Source organism: Rutidosis leptorrhynchoides, chromosome 4 (genome assembly GCF_046630445.1).
Source record: "Rutidosis leptorrhynchoides isolate AG116_Rl617_1_P2 chromosome 4, CSIRO_AGI_Rlap_v1, whole genome shotgun sequence".
Lineage (NCBI taxonomy): Eukaryota > Viridiplantae > Streptophyta > Magnoliopsida > Asterales > Asteraceae > Rutidosis > Rutidosis leptorrhynchoides.
Genome location: NC_092336.1, coordinates 221,212,371 through 221,219,151, shown reverse-complemented (window position 1 = coordinate 221,219,151; position 6,781 = coordinate 221,212,371).

Below are 6,781 nucleotides of genomic sequence, written 5' to 3'. Positions count from 1 at the left end.
GAATTCATTGAGTTGAAACAGAGATTGTAGTTAACGATGGTTAAGTAGTTAATCGAAGGATTATAGCATATTAGTAATATGAATTTAATTAGGTTGTATCTACCCTTTTTCAATTTATACATAATAGCTTAGTACGAACAGATTATTATGGTTTCAAAATTATATATATATATATATATATATATATATATATATATATATATATATATATATATATATATATATATTGATAATGCTAAAAACGAACATATATTTCATAGCATTATCCTTCAAGAAAGACAAGCTTTTAATTGCAATTGTTCTATTTACAAGTGATATTCGTTTAAATAATAAAAGGTGAAGACAAAAGATAGATTTGACGATTTGAAGACGCAAATGACCAAAAAGCTCAAATGTACAAGATACAATCCAAGTGGTTCAATTTATTGATATGAAACGTCTAAAAATTATAAGAGTACAAGCCGCGGAACGTAAAGTACAAGATATCTAAGATTACGAAAAGACGTTCGAAAATCCGGAACCGAGACATGAATCAATTATCAAAGCGCGACGCAACGGACCTAAAATTACAAGTCAACCATGCACAAGAATATAATATAATATATATATAATTATATAAAATTATATATATTCTATTATATATTATATTTAAATGCAGCAGCCTGCGTTTTATTTGCTTGGTGACCAGGAAATGGTTGCCAAGCGATCGCATGGCCTGGAGGTTATATTTCCATGCGATCGCATGGCCTGAAATATCAGGTCAGGTCCTATAAATACCACGATATTCGACGAGAGTTTTACACAATATATCAATCATCAATATCACTCTCTGATCTATATTTATATATTTTAATTTTAATTTTAATATTAAGTTAATAATAATAATAAGGTTATTATAGCGAATGTTTTAAGGTTTGTAAGTCGAAACTCTGTCCGTGTAACACTACGCGATTAATACTCATTGTAAGTTATGTTCAACCTTTTTAAATTAATGTCTCGTAGCTAAGTTATTATTATGTTTATTTAAGCCAAAGTAATTGTGATGTTGGACTAAATATTAAAGACTGGGTTATTGGGCTTTGGACCATAATTGGGGTTTGGACAAAAGACCGACACTTGTGGAAATTGGACTATGGGCTATTAATGGGCTTTATATTTAATTAACTAAATGATATCTTGTTAATTTAATATAGAGATTATAACTTGACGTATTTATATATAACCACATACGTTTGACTGGGTACGGTAGGCGGGATATTTATAAATACTAATAATTGTTCATTTGACCAGACACGGGGATGGATTAATAGTCAATGGACTCATTAAAACAGGGGTGGATTACATTCAAGGGTAATTGGTGTAATTGTTAATAAAGTATTAAACCTTGGATTACATGCAGTTGATAACCTGGTGTAATCATTAACAATGTATTAAGACCTTATTACAGTTTAAATCCCCAATTAGTTGGAATATTTGACTTCGGGTATAAGGTTAATTTGGCGAAGACCCTCGCACTTTATAATTATGACCGATGGACTATTATGGACAAAACCAGATGCACATATCGAATAATCCAGGACAAAGGACAATTAACCCATGGTAATAAATTAAAATCAACACGTCAAACATCATGATTACAGAAGTTTAAATAAGCATAATTATTTTATTTTATATCTCATCGTACTTTTATTTCCTGTCATTTTATTTATCGTACTTTAAATTATCGCACTTTTATTTATCGTCATTTATTTTTACGCTTTATTTATATTTTTAATTATTGTACTTTTATTTATCGTCATTTATTTTACGCTTTAAATTAAGTTCTATTTATATTTTAGTATTTTGCATTAGGTTTTGACTGTGATATAAGACTTAAAATCGACAAACTGGTCATTAAACGGTATAAACCCCTTTCATAATAATAATAATAATACTACTTATATATATATATATATATATATATATATATATATATATATATATATATATATATATATATATATATATATATATACAAATATAGTTGTGAAAAATATAGCGTTAAACTCAGCAGATCCCTGTGGAACGAACCGGATTTACTAAAAACTACACTACTCTACGATTAGGTACACTTCCTATAAGTGTTGTAGCAAGGTTTAGGTATATCCATTCAATAAATAAATAAATAACTTGTGTAAATTGTATCGTATTTAATAGTAAATTGTAGAAAACTATAATAGTATTTCGTACTACACCTCGCACACATCAAGTATTTATATATATATGATATACATATAAATTCATCAGAGGAATTGAGTTAATACTTCATAACTCATTGATACAATATAATCGTTGTTGATTCATAATGATGTCCACGGTGATTCTTGAATTGGCGGAGCTTGTGATGTTATAAGTGCTGCTAGTGCTGATGATGCTGACGGTACTGACGGTGCTGGTTATGCTAATGATACTGTTGATGATGCTGGTAAAACAAGTCTAGTTTGTAAATCGTGCACCATTTCGGTCAGGGTTTTTACTCTTCCTCTATCATTTCGGTCCACACATCTGATGTATGGTTAAGGCTAGAATAGATAATCTCTAAGACTTTGAAAATTACATAATCGCCGCAGAATGTTTTTCCAATGAAGTTATGAGTTAATACTTCATCGGTTATGGTTGTTGGTACTCCTTGGTATCTATGGTGCGTATGACGTTGATGCTCGAGGTACAGATTGTGATGTTGAGGTGTGGGATGCGGATGTTGTTGTTGGTGGTGATGATGGTACTGTTGGTGTTGTTGATGGAGGTACTGTTGTTGCCGGTGCTGCTGCTGGTGCTTGTAACCTTTGCAGCATATTCACCAAAGCTACTACCCGAGCGCGAAGCTCGTTGACTTCTCCTATTACACCGGGAGTCGGTTCGTACGAGTGGATGAATAAAAGCTTAAATTCGAGATAATATGTAGTCGTGATGAGATACTCTGGAGATGAGAGAGAAAATGGTATTACGAACAAGTTCGCTGGTAAGTGCTTCAGGTTCTTCACCAAGAGGACAATGTGGTGGATGGAAAGGATCACCTTCTTCTTGTCTCCATTGGTTTAGTCGGCTACGAACCCATCCCCAATCCATCCAGAATAGGTGTTGGCTAATTGGTTGATCCATTCTGGTTACACTGTCTTCAGAGTTCAGGTGAATATCCATATCGAAATAGCTGTCGGAGTTTAAAGAATTTGAACTAGATACGGGATCCATCTTATATAATTAGGGAGATGATTTTTGATATGTGGTAGTTTATAGGATTTAGATTGGTATTCTTCAATACATATTTACATATGTATATATAATACCAAATTTCCATAAATAATGGAGGAAATCTTTAGAAGATATCAAGAAAAGTTCATAGTAACAGATATGCTAAGATACGAAATCGTCTGTACACTGTGTATGCAATAAATGCAAGAAAATGTGTCTAGACTTAAAAATGATAAGCAGTTAATTTTTGACAAGAAATGATAAGCAAAACTTTTTAACATGCAGCTAAGGTCGAAGTCCGGACTCACTAATGCATCTTATCAACTATCAGTTAGACACACTAATGCAAGACCTGGTTCACTAAGACCACCGCTCTGATACCACCTGTAAAGACCCGTCCTAATCTATAAGGACGAATACAATAACATATGGTTAGATTGCGAGGTATTTGACCTCTATATGATACATTTTACAAACATTGCATTCGTTTTTAAAAGACAAACTTTATTTCATTGAAAGTTGACAGGCATGCATACCATTTCATAAAATCCAAACTATAAATGACCTAATCTGTCATTTATTTAATAATAATCTTTATTGAACTCAACGACTTGAATGCAACGTCTTTTGAAATATGACATGAATGATTCCAAGTAATATCATTAAAATGAGCAAATGCACAGCGGAAGATTTCTTTAATACCTGAGAATAAACATGCTTTCAAGTGTCAACCAAAAGGTTAGTGAGTTCATTAGTTTATCCTAAACAATCATTTCCATTATTTTAATAGACCACAAGATTTTCATTTCCATTTCTCATAAATATACATCTCATATCAGGCATTTCGTAAACTGCATAGATATAAAAATCATTCATATGGATTGAACACCTGGTAATTGACATTCACAAGATGCACATAGAATATCCCCATCATTCCGGGACATCCTTCGGACATGATAATTTCGAAGTACTAAAGCATCCGCAACAATGGATGGGGCTTGTTGGGCCCGATAGATCTATCTTTAGGATTCACGTCAATTAGGGGTTAGTTCCTTAATTCTTAGATTACCAGACTAAAAGGGGCATATTCGATTTCGATCATTCAATCATATAATGTAGTTTCGATTACATTTGTCTATTTCATCAACCATTTATAAAAGCGCATGTATTCTCAGTCCCAAAAATATATATTGCAAAAGCATTTAAAAACGAGTAATGAAACTCACAATACTGTATTTCGTAGTAAAAAATACATATAATGGCATTGAACAAGTGCAAGGTTGGCCTCGGATTCACGAACCTATATTAATTATTTATATTTATACGTTGGTCAATATTTGTCTAACAATTTAGATTAATTCGTAGTGTATCACAATCCTAATGCTCGAGATCGACATCCAAAAGTTAACAAAAATCATCTAAGAATGACTTTCAAAATCTATACATGTTTATTATCTAATTTTATTACTATAGTATAAGTCTTGATAGTTGAATGAATCGATAATTTACAAAACTCAATTTATCACATAACTGATTAGATTGTTATATTCAGAAATTTTAAGATAAATTAGTGTAACTAGTTTATATATTTATTTAAAATCTATATGTTATTTTAATAATTAAATAACTTACATTTATTCTACATATTTTAAGTAATTAATATTTATATAGAAAATATTTCTTAAATTATTTCATAATTTCTTATAATGTATTAATGATAAAAAAAATTATGTTAATATATGGTAAAAATATATTTTTATATATTATGTATTATGATTTGTATAATGTTCACATAATATCATTTTAATGATAAAAGTGTAGTGATATATATCATAAATATATTTTTGTACCAAATATTTATAATAATAATAATATTGATAATAATAATGAACAAAAAGTTTTATTATTTCGTAATAATGATAATTTTAATTAATAATAATAATAATAATAATAATAATAATAATAATAATAAGAATAATAATAATAAGAATAATAATAATAATAATAATAATAATAATAATAATAATAATAATAATAATAATAATAATAATAATAATAATAATAATAATAATAATAATAATAATAATAATAATAATAATAATAATAATAATAATAATAATAATAATAATAATAATAATAATAATAGCAATATTTATATTTACAAATGATAATAATAATTTTGATAATAAATAATAATCTTTTGTAATACTAATGTCATAATAATAATATTACTAATAATGATTAAAAATAATGAAAATGATAATTTTATCTAAATCATAATCTTAACAATATTTTAACTAAATCATGATACTTATACTTATTATTTCCTAATCGACATGTTTAATATCATTTAGTCCTCTTTTATATCGTATTCGTAATAATGATAATAATAGTAATCCTAATAATTAGATGATACTAATAATAATAAATAATATAATAATACTAATGATAATACTAATAACTATTTTATTGATAATATTAATAATAATAATGATAATAGTAATGATAATAATGATAATGTTAATAATAATCTTAATGATAATAACGGTAGTAATACTAATAAAAATGACAATTTTTAATAATAATACTTGTAACGATAACGATAATAATAATAATAATAATAATAATAATAATAATAATAATAATAATAATAATTAGATAATAATAACGACGATTATAACGACGATAATAATAGTTTTCGTTTTAATAATAATACTAAAATTACTGATAATTCAGTTGACTATATCTTTCAATCCGTTCATCGAAATCATACGCTTTCTAAATGAAAAGTTATTAATTTTTCGCCAGCTTTCCAACGACATACATATCATATACCTTATCTCAGTAGCATATGTATCAAACTCATGATTCATCAAAACTACCTAACGGCTAAATTAAACATACATGCATGCATAATCATATCTACTTGAGCACTAGTCAGGGATACACTATTTATATATAAAAGATAGGATATGAATGCTCACGTATCAATATTGTAATTCAATATTGCAGGAAAGTATGTAGACGTGACGGAGATGATAAACGCTAGGTTGACCTCACTAACAAAACCCATGAACCATACCCATAACCTCCATAGTTATAACCCATATTTTCCTTAGTCTATCCCTCTCGAAAAATCCATTTTTGTAAATATGCGAGCAGAACCTCGTCGTAGTATTTTATGTATAATACTACTAATAACACTACCTAATAATACTAATACTAATACTAATAAGATTAATATTGATAGTCTTAATATTAATAATAATAATAAAAATATATATCTATTTATTTATGCGAAGTATTGTGAGGGAAATGAATCACAGATCAGAAGAATTCGTTCATTTTATAGAAGAACTTTTCCATGATTATATATTATATGAGATTAATATTTACATGAATAAATGTTTCCAACATGTTAAGCAATCAAACTTGTTAAGACTTGATTAATTGAAATGAGTTTATGTAGACAATTGACCACCCAGTTTGCCTGATGATTCACGAACGTCATAACTTGTGATAATTATATAATCGTTTTATTTATTTTTTT